Source organism: Ambystoma mexicanum, chromosome 13 (genome assembly GCF_040938575.1).
Source record: "Ambystoma mexicanum isolate Mex_15411 chromosome 13, UKY_AmexF1_1, whole genome shotgun sequence".
NCBI lineage: Eukaryota > Metazoa > Chordata > Amphibia > Caudata > Ambystomatidae > Ambystoma > Ambystoma mexicanum.
In genome coordinates, this window is record NC_090938.1 from 441,590,150 (window position 1) to 441,607,544 (window position 17,395).

Here is a 17,395-nt window from a genome sequence, read left to right on the forward strand (position 1 = left end):
CAGTGGTGCATTGATGTTCTGATTGGCTGTGGATACAAATACATCTGGGGAATCCACGCTGTTGTTTTGCGTTCCATGTTTTGTTAAAGCTTTGTCATGGCTCTTATTGTTTGTTTTTCTCCATTTATGGGCAGGTTGATTTTCAAAAACGGCCTCTAAGATCTCAGCATCTGATAATTTGCAGCCATTGTTGGTAAGGTGATTGGTTTGCTTATTAAAGAAGTTAGCCAGAAGGGTTAGAGGCGATGGCTTTCTACTTAACTTGTTCCCAGTTGTGATTTTTTTACCATTAGTTTTTTTATTTCTTTGCGGAACAGTCAACTGATGTTTATTTTTACTTGCTAACTTCGTTGTGTTCCCAATTTTTGTTATGCCCCATGGAGTGACGGGCGCTGGTCTGTCCCATTTCTTGGGGTTTACAGCTGGAGACCGCCTGCTAGTCTCCACGCTGTCTGTTTCAGGTTCAACAATGCCCGCCTCGGCAATCCCGATAGAGGCGGGGTCATGCTCTGTGATTGACGTGCAGAGGACGGCGTCTGGAATCAGGAAGGAATCGCCATCCTCCGCCGATGTGTGGATCATTACTTGAACTGGGTGGATTGATGGAGGCGGGGTCGCGGCACCCCTCGTACCCGACTCCTCAGAGGCCATGGGCACGCAAAAGGTCGCAGCGGTGCACCACTGGAGGCGGCCTCGCTGGCTATCATGCTGTCCTCTTTTCTCTGCCTCTGTTCCAAAACAGGAGCTCCCGCTCGCGGAGACCGCAGAGCAGGAGCTGGTGAGGCAAAGGGCTCTGCCGCCGCGGCTCCGTGCATCACGTGCGCCGCCTCCCGTGGCTCCCCTCCGGGAGAAAGCTGTAGGCGGGCAGAGGGTGAGCAACAGGCCACATCGGGTGGGAGCGAAAGGCTTGATGGACGCTGATCCTGATAGTTGCTGCACGCAGGAGACAAATTGAGCACTGGCTGAGGCACGGGGCACAATTGCATTGCGCGTTCCTTTAACTGTTTTTGACACAGCCGTACCATCCGGGCCCCCCATTTTCTTAGTAAAGATTTTGTTTTGGGATCAAAATTGTGGAAGATGGTCTGATGACTCTAGTATGTCCATGAAAGAGGCATGGTCTATGTTCAGGCGAGGTCGAGTACTCTGGAGTCTTCTCCCTTCCTCGTTGCCAGGCGAGAGTGGAGGGGCCGCAGCCTAGCAGCCAGGACTGCCACTCGCCGCCATTCCGCGTCGCGGTAGGAAGGAGTGTTGTAGCAGGCTGGGTTGAAGGCTCCTCCTTCTGAAAGTAGCAGGGAAGACAGATCAACAGAGAGGGTGCTGCAGCATGGCCTTTTATGTTGCAGAAAACGTATTCTTCCCATTCCTTGTAACACATTGATTGTGTGATCGTATGTGCTCCACTTGGATATAACAAGCATTGTCAAAGCCAACAGTTTTCGCTGGTGAACAGGCATTCGAAAGGTATTTTCCAGGCAGCAGGCACTGACATATTGGCCCAGGTATTCACACTATTTCCTGTTGCCATCATATGGCCAGGCACTGCAATTATGGCAGTGTCTGACACATGCCTATCCCATGCCTACAAAAAGGTCATAACTATGGATGCTGACAATGCTTGATTTCTTGAGTCGCTTACAGCATCACACACAGCACACATTTCAGTCCAGGCTCTACACAGCCGCTCTGAGAACGCATATGAATTTATGGAGCCATATGAAGGAGCACCAAGGTACACAGGCATTAGACTTTAAGACACCAGTACCACTACCAACAGCAGGCAAGCCAGACGGTTATTTTATCACCAGGGCCTGGGCAGGAGAAGCTGTGGTGTTTAACGTATTTATTTTAGGAATGCACATAGCTCAGGTATACAAAGCTCGGGTTTTGCACTGCGTCATAGTCCATGCCTCTCCCAAAACGGAGAAAGCAGAGCGAGATTCAAGGTATCTGAGTGTTTAGTTTTCCACTACAGGCTTAAAGGTCGCTGCTGGAGTTGGAAGGAAGGCTGCTGTGCTTTTCCCAGTTGAATGGATATTTTACTAGGGTTTACACGTCGGTAAGGGCCTATTGAAGGATGTCTTTACAGATTACTGTAAAAATAGACCGGAAACTCCTGGTATGGTATGGTATGTGTCTGAAGAAACGCAAGTCTGATAAAATAGCACAGCTCAGAGCGTTAAGCACTTGCTTCTAACATCCCTGTTCACTGTGCAAATTACAGTTTCCAGTAACGACAGAACCGACTCCTCCTTTCATCCTTTTTATTTAAATACATGGAGTTTATTTAAAATGAACACTGGTTGCACTGGCCATTTACGATGCTATACAATGTCATAAGTTGTAGCAGCAAGTGGTGTATGAAACATGCATGGGCATGGCCAGCAGTTTGGCCGTCGTGTAGGCCTGGGCTTGGTATTTGCTAAGAACTGCCATAATGGTCCTACCTGGCCTATTAGACGGGAACAAGGTAAACACGGTGTGCTTATCTCGGGGCATACGATAGCAGTGAATGCCTACCGAAAACCTATGCACAAGCCAGAATTGTTGGATTAGTCAATGCTTGTTTGTAACAGGACTTCAGTGCAAGAAACAAACATACATCAAGTGGCTGGAGGCAAACTTGGATCCTTTTACAGCAGCAATTGAGCCATTTAGATCCCTATTCATGGAATGTTTTGCATGGTTCAAAGTGACTTTGCACTGCTGAGTGGCTTTGCACTGCCAACACAAACCCTGGTTAATGGAACTGTGCAACGTGTATTTTTGCAGTGCAAAGTCAGTGCAGTCATTATGTTCTGCAAAAATGAATGTGTACTGATTTTGCACAGTTCCATGAATAATGGTTTGTGTCGACAGTGCAAAGTCACTTTTCAGCAGTGCAACGTCACTTTGAACCATACAAGAAATTCCATGAATTGCACCCTAACGCTCATAAGATCGATTTGAAACAACACTCGGTCCCTTTTGAAGCACAACGTTTGATATGACTGCTTGATAAATATCTTTATGATCAGTTAGTGATAAAAAAAAGAGAAAATTAAGTTCACTGATCACGGTCAGCATTAGATTTGGAACTGATGTATCACCCTGTTATCAATAAATGGGATGGAAAGATCAAACTGTTAGGAGCTTAGACTGGCCTTTACCCTGGATCTGGATTTGCCCTCACAAATAATGTGAATAAAATGCCCTGGTACTCAATCTCCTACTCTTCTTACACGTAGTGCAGGATCTCTTCTTCCATGGCTTTGACTCGCTTTGCCTTACACTTTCCTAAGTCTGCTTTGTTTGCTGGCAAGCTCCTGTAAGCCTCTGCAAGTCACAGGTTGGCAAGTTAGCTCAGTGGGTTAATGCATCCGCCCTAAGGGTGTAGGAGTATAGGTGTGTGTGTGTGCGCGCGTGCGCTTGCTCTTATCAGTCAGGGTTATATAAAATGACACCGATTATAAAATGTTGGGCTTGCTAAATAACATTTAACAGTACTTTAATTCAGTAGGTTGGTATATTTGACAATGTCTTTCATGGTTTACCTTTAGATTTCGATGTTCTTATTTGACAGGGAATAACTGCATGTGGATACCTTTTTAGCAAACTGTCTTCCACAGTTCTATCTGCCACAGGCCTACGACTCTGTGGCACTATTATGAAGAATCAATGATGCTCATTTTTCTAACAAGGGACCTTGCAGTGTTCACAAGTGTCTCTTCTGCAGATGCATAAATACTTTACACCAATGTGGGAGCTACAGGTTGCACACAGGTCTCTGCAGCAGGTGCATTAACTCCATGGGGTGTTTACCTTGCTCAGAAGATTGAAAGGGTTCATGTCTTCCCTATAAATGTCACTTATTTGATCATCCTAAAATGAATCCCTTCCCATTGTTTATTCATGAAGATTACTTAGCTAAGGTAACACGTGTTTTTTATCTTTCTTTCTGCATGCGTTTTTATTCATGATATAGCCTCTCTGCTGCTGGGCCAACCCACAGGTCCCAATCTTATGTCTTCTGTCACTGGTTTCTGGAGAAAGTAGAACATGCAGCTTCTCCCTCTCCCCTTCTATCCTGGCTTTCCCCCATCCCTATAACCACTGATCCGCCCCTGTCCCCCCAAAATGTGATTTTGCGCTGTAGTCATGTTGAAATAACAGGGCAGATCCACGTAAAGAGGGAATTTGGGTTCATAGACTCCGTGACACGCTGATAATAACGCTACATATGATAATCCATTCTTGTATGAAACGTAGGTCACATTACAGTGATATTGTAACCATATTTTTCTTAGTGTTCTGAGGGACGATGCTGTGTAATGTAGTGCGTCATTTGTATAGTACCTTTCACCATTGGCGTGGTCGTAACGCACTATAGTTTGCATGCCATCTGGGGGGACTGAAGTTCAAGGTGAGGGAAATTCGAGGAGGTGCTCGTATGCATGTTTGCATTATAGCCAATACGAGGATATGAAGGGGTGGCCAGGCCCCTTCTAGCCACCCATGTCTAGTTGGCATGTGGGGGGGGGGGTGGAGAGGTAGTCCAGAGGGGGTATGCAAGAGGATAGTCATTATGTGTGTAGCTACAATTCGAAATTTTTCATGAAAGGTAGGTGTGTTCTTATGCACAAGTGTTGTGCAAAGTGTCATTTGAGTTGTGTATGGAAGGAGATGATGCCATTTCCTGTGATACCAAGTGGTGAAACGTCATGTGCAACCATTTTCTGTGATGTCACTTGGGGGCGGGGTCAGATGACATAATTTCCTGTGATGTCATTGGGGAGGTCAAGGGTTGTGTGATGTCACTTCCGCTACCCCTGGCATTTTGGTGAAATGACATCTCTAGCCGCCGCTCCAATGACAAGGAAAAAAAAGCTTCCTTCAATAATATAAATTGAGCCAAAGGGTGTATACTTTGTCTGTGAGAAGGGTCGAACCGCTGCAGGTTTAAACACTCAAGTAAGGGTGGAGTTCCATTTGAAAGTTACCAAATGAGCACAGTGACCTGTGCCCGCTCTCACCGGAGTCTTTCCTGCATGCCAGCTCCCTTTTGGGATTAGTGATGCTGTGCAAAAAGGGTCCCTTTTAAGCCAGTGCTAGGCTCTTCTTGGAAACATTTGCATACCCCCCAAGCCTTTGCTCCTGGGGTTGAGGAACGGGAGGAGAGCTGACCTATTTACTCAACATTTGTAGGTACACTTTTGCCCGGGCTCAAAATGCGCAGTCGCCATTGGCTAGTGATAATGGTTTCCTGGCGAGTAAGAAATGGTTTATGGTTTGCTATGTTTATGTAGAACTGAGATGTTCAGTGTCTTTTTATGGCTTGCTAGTAGAAGCTTGAAACTTGAAAATGTTTCCACATTTTGATGAACTAAATGGCATTTACATTTTTTAGAGTGCTACATGTCGCCATGTTGTCATGTTTGTGGGAAGAAAAGCCACTCTTCATTCCCCTGCCTGCAAAAGATAGAAGCGCTTTTAGCAAGGACTGTTGGAGGTCTAACCATTGCCAGGTTTTATGGAAAGGAAGCCGATTGGAATAAAGAGCTGTCTCGAATAACAGCATAGCCTAATATGGCAAAACATAAGAGGAACACAACATGATAAAACCGACTATAGTGCAACATAGAATAATGCATCAAAGCATGGACTAGCAATCATAACATGGAATACACAGCATAACATATCGGCGGAAGATACGTATTCACACACACACTGCTCAATCCTGAAGAAGTGGAACAAAATAAAACACACAAACGCATGGGTTGCTTTCTACTGGAGCATGGCCAGCCCTGCTAAGCCTTATTTGGCCGAATACACGCATGCATCCTAATCTTACTCCATGACCTCCAACACTCTGAACTTCGGTCCTCTGATGGCGTTCCCACTAACAGTGCATTGAGATTATAATAATGGTAAAAAGCGCAACATAAATGACAATTTTAATACAATGGAAAGTCAAATGAATTTCGCCTACTTTATGAGGAATGGTGACGCAACCATATATTTCTTTTATTATACGTTTTTGAGCATGAACGCAAGCACCTGAGTTGCATATAGTAAGTAGTGGTCTCCAATACTGGGAGTGTAACACCATACCCTACTTCCATCTGTAAGCGTGGTAAGCTTTAGAACGCAAGCAAACGTTTATATTAGTTTTATGGGTAAAATGCTAATTTACTGAACTCCAGGTCCCCAGCAGATGTTGGGCCTTGATTTATAGGGGTGCAACTTCGGTTTACAGTTTCTAAATAAACACACACTGGCATCGTGCATTAAGATCTACACACACCCTGAAAATGGGAACTTTGGTTTACATACTAATTTGCATTATTCCAGGCACCTAAAAGCTTTAAAAAGTGGCACCTTCCAGAGTCGCACTGAATGAAGGAGAGCTGACCTACAGTTCTCATGGAGCTTAATGACCACACTAAAACGAGGCACATGTCATTTTATTGGCGCTACAGTGCAATTTTACAGGTAAAGAGCCACTGACGGAACAAATGTATTTATTTATATAGTGCTCCTAACCCAAAGGTATCTGGGCGCACATTTTACGGGTTAGAATGAGAGCTCCTTTCTGGTTCCTTGTCTCTAATTTTCCAGGTGCATGTTTTGCGCTTATTGCAGTTTTAATGGCAGCTGGTGAGACACAACGATATGATATGATATGGCATTTATAACTCGCCTATACACAAGTGCTTTAATGCCAATGCCTGATGCACACTTTGACCACATTCAAATATTCACAGAATAGGACAATCAGTGAAAAGGGCACACACATGCTACCGACATCTGAGGTTCATTGCAAAAGTGCTGGTCCAGAACTATTTTTGCCACTGTCACATGTTTGTGTGTCTTTTCTTATTCATACAAGTGATCAAGAAGACGGTTGCCCGAAAGAATCACTCAACAATATCTCCTACAGGACTAGCAATCAGATTCCTACCATTATGTAGCACATAGACCATAACCACCAAGTTATCAACAACGCTCTCCATATCCTCAACAAAGGGGACTTCTGATTACTCATCCTACTGAACCTCTCTTCTGCCTTAATTGACCATGAAGCACTCTTCAACATTCTTGTCATGTGCATTAGCTTTCAGAAAACAGCTCCTCAGTGGTTCACCTCCTGAATATCCAACAGAGACAAACTCAAGCAAGTGGGCCTCAAAAGATCTTGGTGCCGCCCAGAAATCTGCAGAGTTCCACAATCAGCACTTGCAGCCAAACAAAGCTGTTCTGGCACGGTCTAAAGCAGCAAAGCTCAAATGAAGCAGTTACTGGCTAAATCATGCATTTGGCACCTTAATGGCGTTTCTCTTTCAGGGTGAGGACAACAAATCTGTTCTAAAATTGGGGAGCTGGGGAGCCTGTTATGGCTTAGGACATTTACGAATGGCTTATGGTATACCCATAGCATACATTTCATGCCCCACAAATATTGCCTGAAGTCAGTCACTGCTCACAAGAATGCAGCATTCCCTGTTCTTTGACAGATCTAGGCCAAAAAAGGAACAACGTGAAAATGTCCTCTTGGGGAAACAGGTCACAGAGATGTGCAATGTTTATATTTTATTAACAACTAGGTAATCCATTTAAAGCTTAGACGAGTATCTGTTGAATTTGACATGAGGTATGTAATCCCTTCATTTTTCAGATTTGGGGGGCATGAGTTTCCGGGAGGGCAGGGGGGTCGACATGGGTTTTGAGGGGGGTGGGAGTAGGATATGGGTTTCCGAGGGGGGCCCCAAGGCTGGCTGTATCCAGGGCCCCAAAAACTGTTAAGATGGCCCTGGTTACTTGGGGTATTTAAGTACTTGCCTTGGGCATCCATTCGCCTAGGCTTCCAGAGCAAATGGAAGGCAGAACTAAGGGCTCTTGCAAGTATCTTTTCTCTATTTACTTCTTTGTCCACTGTTAGCCCCTGTTTGCCACTGGGTGCCACAAAAATGCATCAGACAAAGCACACAAACAACATCCAAATGAAACTTCAACACAGCACTCCACTTAAAGAGCTACTCACATACCGCTGCATCCTACACAACTGCTACTCTGCACCTGCACACACACATATGATATCAATGTACTCATCAATGCACACTTCCCAGGCATTCTTTTTCGTGCATGGCTGAAACCCTGCCACACATATATTGTCTGTCCCTAATATGCTTCTCCAACACTATCTAATCCACCACAGACACTGCCCACACAAACAAGGTGGTGGCGTGCCATCATTTTTAAAAAAATGCTCACCGCTTACCAACCCCACACACCCCATAAACCTGCTCTGAAGTGCTCTCTCTCACATGCTCCCCTAGATCACACCCACACCCCACATTTCTGCACCTCATTTACCACCCCCAACACACAACCCCAACTTCCAAAATGACTTGACATACTTCACAACTAACAACCACAGCTCCCCATGCACCAATATCTACTTTGACAACTTCAACCCTCTTGGTTCCCATCCAGACATCAAACCCATACTAATCACTATCCTCACTTTACTTGCCTCTTAGGTCCTCACACAACTGACCAATTACTCCACCCACATAGCTGGTTACACCCTGGACCTTCTGATTACAAGCAAATATGGTGTCTCTGCGGAAAATCAAATCTGCGTGTCGTGTCACTTTGTCGTGCCCTTCATACACATTTTTGCACACAATACTCCCCCCACCTGCCTAACAGCCCCCTAACCATCCAGAAAAAATAAACACATTGCAGGCACAGGCCCTGATTGATGGAATTATTTGCGTGTAAAACGGAGATTTGCATGCCAATCTGCCCGCAAATCCCTGTTTGGTGAATGGGGATTTGCGGGCAGAAGGGCACGCGAATCCCCGTTTTACACGCAAATAATTCCATCAATCAGGACCACAGTCTTAGCACCACTCATTCCATGCCCTCTACCCACACACACACCTCACTCCATTCTGCCCGATGATTACAGCACCGCCGTCACACAGGCACTTGACATAAACCATGGTTCAACAGTATTTTCCAATGGGCACCCGGAGCATGAACATCCTACCTCTTCACAGCTGCACTGCATCCTCCATCACCACTTTCAGAAAGAGCCTCAAACATACCTGTTTCCCCCACACATACCCCTGCCCTCCTCCCTGGCATTTCTGTTTCACCTCCCACCTTTTTTCAACCTTTGAACCATAAAAGGCTGTCCGAGAGTGTTTGGGTAAGGCCACGGGTGAACAAAAATTTAAATAAAATAAAAAAAATACTCAGGATTCAGGAGTGCGGTAAAAGTGGCTGCAATTCCGTAACCACCCACAAAAGTAATGGGATTACCACCACTTTCTCACTGCTCCGCCAAACTCACAATGAGTTCCTTTACTTCGAACATTGCATCACTCAGACATGACCAGCGGTTATAATTGCGACCCCTTTGCTCTCCCTGCTTCTGCCTACTTTTGTGAAACATAAGACAGGCGGTTTTTCGCTGAGCCATTTCTTGTGAGTCTAGTCCTAGAAAAGCGAGGAATGGAGGTTTTTAGCACCCAGATCCTCCCACGGGCTGCAGTAAGTAGGGGTGGGCGGGCATTGTGTAGCACAGGAAGTGACGTAACTCTTAACCTCCTCAAATCCCTCACACCACTTGTGCCTGATATTTGTGAGAGCCTCTGCACTGGAGATCTCTGTACCTTTGCACAAGTTGCCTGTGACTCTCAACCCCTCCCCAAGAGTGCTGCAGGTGGGATTCGTCTCTGGGCACAATCCCAGAATCTCAGTGCTTTGGGGCAGCATTCCTGCGAAGTGGCACCTTACAAAACTGAAATGAAGCCAAACTCCTCTGCTCCTCAAATCTTTGAAGCACTGGAAGTAGGCGGAGCCAGCTATGTGAGTATAATTCAATTCTCTAGTGTGACGCCAGGATTGCCACAGTACAGGCTTTTACCCGGGCAGTTGGGGTTGGCTCTTATCTGTTCAGTTCAGTTGGCATATCAGCCGCATCGCGACAGCCCCATCGCGACTAGCGTTGTATTCAGATCAGGAATCAGGATGCATCGTTGGTTAGTGCAGAGAACATGTGTGCACCATTGTGACCTCTAGTGTGATCAGATCTGGAGAAAGCCTAAAATGGCGTTGTTTTACTCTGACTTGGTGCCATGTGTTTTTACCACTGATTTTTTTTTCAGCCCCAAATGTTTCATTTCAGATTTTCACTATTTTGACATTCAAAGCAGCCGAAGAATTCAATTGGAGCACATGCCGCTGTCCCCCGTCAACTCCCACCCCATCCCAAAAAACAGGATCCATTTCCCAAACTTTCTGTCTGTACATCTTATTAGAATTATATATTGTAGGTGAATTCCTTGGCGATGAATATTCTGCACAGAAAAATGTGGATAACCCTGACTTCAGTAAGCAGGAGCAACTCTATAAAAAACATGATGTCCCAAAGACCGAGTCAGTGCCCAACAAGGTCACCTCCTTATGTCTCTCGGGCGCTATGCACATGAAGCACTCCAGCTCCCCCTCGGCCTTCTATAGCTCTCTGTGTGGGTAGACATGGGAGAGTAACCAACATGCAGCCCTCTGGAGGGCCAACTGGGTATCAGAGGCACAGGGGCTCCATAAAAAGCCCATCTGTGTCCCCCCTCTGAAGCTCTGAAGCTCAGAAGGCGCAAGTGTTGTCCCACACACGTTCCTTCTCTGGACCTATTCATGTGTCTTTGCATCTCTGTGTGGTCAGACATTGGCTGGACTCCAGAACTTGGAACTCACTGAGGTTAGATAAATGGCCTCCTGATAAACTACTTATCCTGCAGTGTTGCTGCAAGGATCTGAGCAGCAGAGGCATTGCGAGGCGTTGCTAGGGGTGGTCTGAGGGGGCTATAGTCCTGGGTCTTTTGGTTGTAGCCCCGGATAGAAACCCAGGGGCTTCAACCCAACCCTAGTCCCGACAGTCCCGACATTAGTGTAGCCCCAGATCTTTTCCAGGCCTAGCAACACCCCTGCTGAACAGTCTTACTTCCTCATTACGAGTTTGACAGTAATTCAGTGGTAAATCTGCCTGAATTACCGTCAAACTAATTTACCGTTCCCCAACTCGGTCCCGTGGGTTTACCGCGGGATTACGAGCAGTGAAAGGACTGTGTAAATCCCCATTTTTGGAGTTCATAGGAATCCATGGGGATTTTGGTGGAATTACTGCTCGCAGTAATTCTGCCGCAGTAATTCTGCCGATTTTCTGAGGAAATGTGTAGTATTTACCTGCAGCTTTTTTGTTGGAGCTAAATCCTGCACTTTTCCTTCAAACTCGGACTTCGATGGTGCGGTAAAAAGGGCAGTAATTCCGCTACCACCAGAACAAGTGGCATTGACGGAATTAATGTCACTTTTTTACTGCACTGAACTCGTAATGAGGCCCATTTAATGCCAGAGTGAGTTTTTAGAAAACTGGAGGTAAGTGTCTACTGGTGCATTCGAATTAGTCCATAGAGATATCAATGGCAACTGACTTGTACCACCCCACAGTCAAGACACATGAAGACATGTTTATGGATAGGACTTTTAAAGGAGAAACCTAGCTAGTAAGCAACAGATCCCTGTATAGAAAAAGATGGAGAACCCGAGCGAGGAGGACTGGCAGAGCAAGGAAGTGGAGGGTGTAGAGGCGGAGAAGTGCCATCAAGGGCTTCATTGGCACTGAGGTGATCCTTGAGAATCAGCAACTTCAGTATCTTCTTGGAGTGCTGGGGAGATGGGCCCATAAATCTGATGCATACCACTGTGTGCTCAGCAGGAAGCCTGTTTCTTGCACCTGGCCCACTTGCAGCTTATAGATTCTAGTCTGGTGATGTTGGGCCTAATGGTGCATGAAAGGCTAATGGGATAACAGCCTGTATCCTGCAAATGCTAGTGGTCAGCCCTTAATGTGCTGCACTATCTTACCGCCCTACATAATGTGATCATTATACACATTTCTATTGAGGAATTAAGCGTTTTTATTAAGAAAACTGTGACAGAATTCCATCTGGTAAGGGTGGAATAGGCCAGACTTTTTTATTTGTGTTCACCTAAAATTATGCAAGCAATTCTTTTTACGAAAGGGAGTTCTGCTAGTCGGTCCCCTTTCACAAATGCTCCTTGGTGAAATTATAGTATAGGTGTACCTTTCCTGTCACCAGTCTCCTGACATCTACAGCATAGCTCTACAGTGGCATAGAGCAGGTGCAAAGGTCACATGTGCATCCTTTACGGCTGCTACAACCCAAAGTTCTTGCAGCTAGAGGTGGATTTTTCATCTTCTGGCCCTCTGAGCTCAATTATAATTGTATATCTTAGTCAATCTAGTGGCATGTAAATCTATTAATATAAGCCATGCCTTGTTGTCGCATGGTGACTGCTAAGAGTACACAATTATACAGCCACAGCAATTTGACATTACACTAGTTTCAGCTCTGTGGGCAGGGCCCAGCTATGACAGGACTGGTGTATATTGGTGCCTTGTTTGACTGCCGCCACAGCAGCTATGTTGCACAATAGCCAGGGTGCTTCCTCTTTGAATCTCCTAAGGGATGGGTAACAACTCCCCCCAGGTCATAGGAACTTCCCCCAGGAGGTCCCAAGGTGCCAGTGCTTCAGAGGCAGCACTGATATAACAAAACCCCTCTCACACCAGGGTGCTGATCATTGGAAGCACTTTGAAGTCAGTAGTCATGGTAATGGGGGAGAGCTACACGTGCCACAGAGGAGTGGTGGGCTGGGGGAAGGGTCCCATCATTTGGTTTCTGTCAGAGCTCCCTACCTTTTCCTGCCCCCTCCATTTGGGTGTGATGACATATGGCACATGTTACAACAATCTGAATGGGACCACTTACTGCAGGTTTGGTTTGGACCAATCCCTGTGACATTTTGCTTTTAAAAGGAGAGTGTGTGCCCTCAATTGTTATTTATCTGTGGACTATCAAGAGAATAAGAAAGATACATTGGACCATTGTTGGGAGGTGCAGTACATTCCAAAGTCCTTCACCAGTGAGGTGAAGGCATAATGCATCCAAAGCAGAGGAGAGCTCTGGTGCCGAACCACCCCCAGTTAACAGTTGGAGTAAACTACTGTTGGACCAATACCTATTTGCTGGCTGCACTTGAACCAGGACCCTGTTCACTGGGGGTGGAGGATCCCCTGTAGGTGCCAACCAGGCTCTCTGGTATAGGAGTGCAGGTCTAAAGGTCTCACATTGTGCCTCCCAGCAGCCCAGAAGAAACAGCTCTGGGCTGTGATTCCCGCATGAAGCTGCTTGTGAGCTGCACTGACGCAGACATCCCCTGCCTGTCCCAAGCGTCTTCATGCCATTTGCCATTGCTGGTTGTCAACCGCGATTTGCAGTGATCCGACTGTGGCTGAATTTACTGCGGCCGGAACGTTTGCATGAGAAAGGTGCGAACTACTGTAAGTTTGCACCTTTCTCATGCGAACACACATACATACTTACACCCACACACACAACACACCCATAACACCCCCCACCCACACCCTCAGCCCACCCACACCCCCAACATAAACAAACCCCACTTACCTTCATCTTCATGCTGGGTTCCTGCAGCACCAGTTCCCTTTCACTTCCATGATCGGGAACCGGCGCCACCGGGTCCTTTTTCTTTTCTTTTTTTAACGGAAGGCTGCAGGGGTGTCCCCCGCACCCCCCGCTCACTATACCATAAAGTATAGTGAGTGGGGCGATGCGGGGGACACCGCCGCAGCCCCCGTTTATTTTTTACAATGCTCCCAGCAAAGTTTCAAACTTATGGTGTTCAGACCTTTGGTCGTAGCATTTTTAGAACTTTTGGTCATTGCGACCATTTTTTGTCAGTAAAATCGTCCTATACCGTCAACCGCACTGTATGTTGGACCCAGTCGCCCAGTTCCTCCACCTGATGTCAAAATACTGCCTCAGAAAGTGCCTCAAATCCTGGCTTCACGATTTCGAGCCACTAGAACAAGACAGAAATGGCCTGTGCCCCTGGTCCAATTCAAAGGGGAATAGTGACTTTCAAGCTCGCCCTTCTGTACCTTTTTCTCCAAGAAAGTTTTTGGAACAGTGACATTGTTGCCAATCCATTGCCTGAACACCCTTGCTCATCTACACAGTCTGCCCTTTTTCACAAATGTCTGCATTCCCTGTGTTATTTTCTTAGAGTTGTGGGTGCTCCCACTGTTTTCTGATTAGTCATTTGCATGTCATTGTTTAGAAATAGTCTATATGTTCATAGAACTTTGATTGGACATTACTTTATTGTGGTCCATTGTACTTAAGTTGTTTGGGCTACTACTGCTATGACCTCACATCCCTCCTGAAGAGTATAGCTATTAAGAAGATAGACCACACTGGGCCGGTGAGTCTGTGCAAACAGGACCTTTATTCCTCTCCATACAGCAGCCCCCACCTTTTCAGCAGAGCAAACAGTTCAACGGTTTAAAAGCTAACATTTTTCTTCTTGCAGCAGAAGATTGTCATTCCGCGCTGGAATGCTACTTCTTCATTGCTCTCAATTATAACCATGTACACACCCTCATCAACTATGTACACATGAATCAAGCAAGAAGCTGAGCCTGTGTGAAACAGCTGCCGCTCATGCATACTTACATATATATCAATAACACAGTTGTTAAACATGCGTGTTTTTATATATGTAATGAAATGTGTTGGTAAGCATACATAACAATAGCCTGCCCTCTGCAAACAATACCACAAAAGGCGAGGAGGTATACTTGTATGACTGTGCCTGTTTCACCTTGGTGATTGGGATCACTGCTGGTTTAGTAGTTACTGCGGGCTGGGTAGGTCATTTAACCACAACTCATCCCTGTTCCCCTGTAGACCAATAGTCATTTCATCACATTATTCCTCCAGCATCTGAGCAGAGTTATCTCTGCCGGGGTCTGATCCTGTGTCTACAGGTTCCACAGAGATGTATGAGCAAGCATTTAACATGCTATGCTATCCTCTGAGCAAGCTTTTCCACTGTTGGCGAATTCTGAATTCTTAACAAAGTCAGTGAAAACAATTCCACAGTGATGGCTGCACTCTAAGAGGGAATACACCTCTTCAATTTATTAAGAGATTTGGTAGTGCAATGGCAAAGATAAACACATAGGGCCTCATTACACGGACGGCGGTAAGGGTTAACGGTCACCGTTAATGGTACCGGTGACCGTTAACCCTTACCGCCTTACTACGAGGTCTGTTTGCGGGTTGGAGACTTTAACGCCTGCTTTTTGCAGGCGTTAAAAACCAACCCGCAAAGGGACCAGGGAGCTAATTACGGTACCGCAATTTGCGGTGCCATAAATAGCACCTTCCCCATTCCCATTATGCCCTATGGGGCAAAAATGGGAATGGGGAAGGGCAATGGGGGAAGGGGGAATTACCGCCCCACCAACCTTGGAATAGGGCGGTAATTCCCCTTTCCTCCAAGGCGGTGCCGGTATTTTACCAGCATGGACCAAGGTGCTAACAGAAAAAAAAGAAAAAGTGAACCGCGTCACATACTCAACAATGACTTCATCACATCATGCTTATGTGCTAGGTATGCGCCACACGCGCTTGACAAGTCTAGGTCACCCTGCGTTGTTTTACTGCACAGCTGAAAATATATTTCCAGTGAGGTGGAAGAATTCCGTTCACCTACGTTCAAACGGTTCTACGTTATTTCGCCGCAGTATCTTTCATCGCAGGTTATTTCATCGCCGTTTTTTTTCTCGAAAAACTCGTGCTTTTTGGGGTTTTTTAGGGGTTTGCCCCCCCAAGCCCCTCTTTTTTTTATTTTTTTGTATTCCCTTACACCCACAACCATATATTTAATTTTTTAACCCCCCCAAAAAAAAAAAAAAATGATTTTTTTTTCGAAATAAAAACGGCGATGAAAAAACACGCGATGAAAAATGCCGCGGTGAAATGCGTGTATACCGTTCAAACATGCATCGGTCCGCTCTGTTTTTTTGAAGCCCTTGTAGGTGCGCATGAGTAGTATTGCTGTCTTATCTACAGGTACAGCTCCTATCTTGCCATTTTCATTACACACAGGGGGTCATTACGAGTATGCCAGTGCGGGACAAATGCTGGTAAAACGGCTGGTACTATGGTCTCCGGCATTTTTCCTGGACCAGCATACCCGCCGCCCGACCTGCTAGGACTTCAGGCCCCTACTGGCAGAGAAATCACTGCATCACCAGCACCGTTAACAACTGTGCCAGTGATTCAGTAGTTCTGATTCCATGGAGTCTGACAGGATTCCATGGAATGTGAACTTACCGCCAGCGCCACTCACGCTAAGGCGAGTCTGCCGGTAACCCGCCGGTAACAACGACGGATTACAGGCAGACTGGTAATGAGGGGCACAGTGTTATTTTACATTTTTACAGAGACGGTTCTTGACTGTACTTGCTGAATCCTGCAACGAGTTATGTTGGGTGACCAACTCCTGGTCTACTTTACTATTTCATAATGGCAAGGAAATTTCACTGGTGCATGTCACGTTTTCTCTTCTTATTTTCCACTTTTCATTTTTCATGTTTTACTATTTTATTTTTTACTTTGCTTTTTGTTTCTTCTAGAAGTCAAGACAATGTTTTTAATGATGTTTTTTCATTGATTACACAAGCCATGTATGGCTTTATTTTATGTTTCCTTGTTTCTATGTTTATTTTTTCTCTCTGTTCTACATTAGGGGTCACTTTTTATTTATTTATCTTTTATTTTAGTTTCTACAGACTTTGCTGTGATGAACAACCTGCGAGGACTGAAATTCGTTGGATTTTTGTGGTCCACCTTATGTTTTCATTAAAAATCTTTCCACCTTAATTTTTTGTACATATTATTCTATTGCACTACCGAATGTCTCACTAATTCCAACAGGGGTATTCCCTCTTGCAGTGCAGCCATTACTGTGGAATTGTTTCCACAGTCTTTTGTTGTGTCTTACTTGTTCACCCATGTGCAAGGATGTTGTGGATACATAGCACCAGAAGTTCAGACTGCTGCATTAACTGTGTTTGAATTGAGCATTTACAAGGTGGTGCCTTGAAATTCTGAGTTCTTCCACCCATCACTTTTGTGGTCACTTCAAGAGATTTGCAGCAGGAGGCTAAAGCTTCCCCTACCTTGCAGCAAAACTTTGGAATAACCTCCCGCCATCCTCCAGGGCTGAGAAATCATATTGGATCTTTCGCAAAGCTCTCAAAACCCAGCTCTTCTCCTAACCTAGCACACTTCCCCCATCCTGTAAATATCTTCAGCATTGCGATCACCTACTTGTATGATACTACTTTCTCTTCTATGCAACGGTGCTTTGTTCTTGCTACTGACGTAATCTGCTAACTGTATGACAAAGTACGCTTCATTGACTTGTACCTGTACCTGCAACAGCG

The 17,395-nt window shown here is 45.5% G+C and overlaps 1 long non-coding RNA gene across 1 annotated transcript; it reads left to right on the plus strand.

Annotated features, from left to right (window-relative positions):
• Positions 1–420: 420 nt before the first annotated feature.
• Positions 421–16,829, plus strand: LOC138521318 (uncharacterized). Its single transcript, XR_011283012.1, has 2 exons — positions 421–871; positions 16,730–16,829. It is a non-coding gene; the product is annotated as an uncharacterized lncRNA (long non-coding RNA).
• The last annotated feature ends 566 nt before the right edge of the window (positions 16,830–17,395 follow it).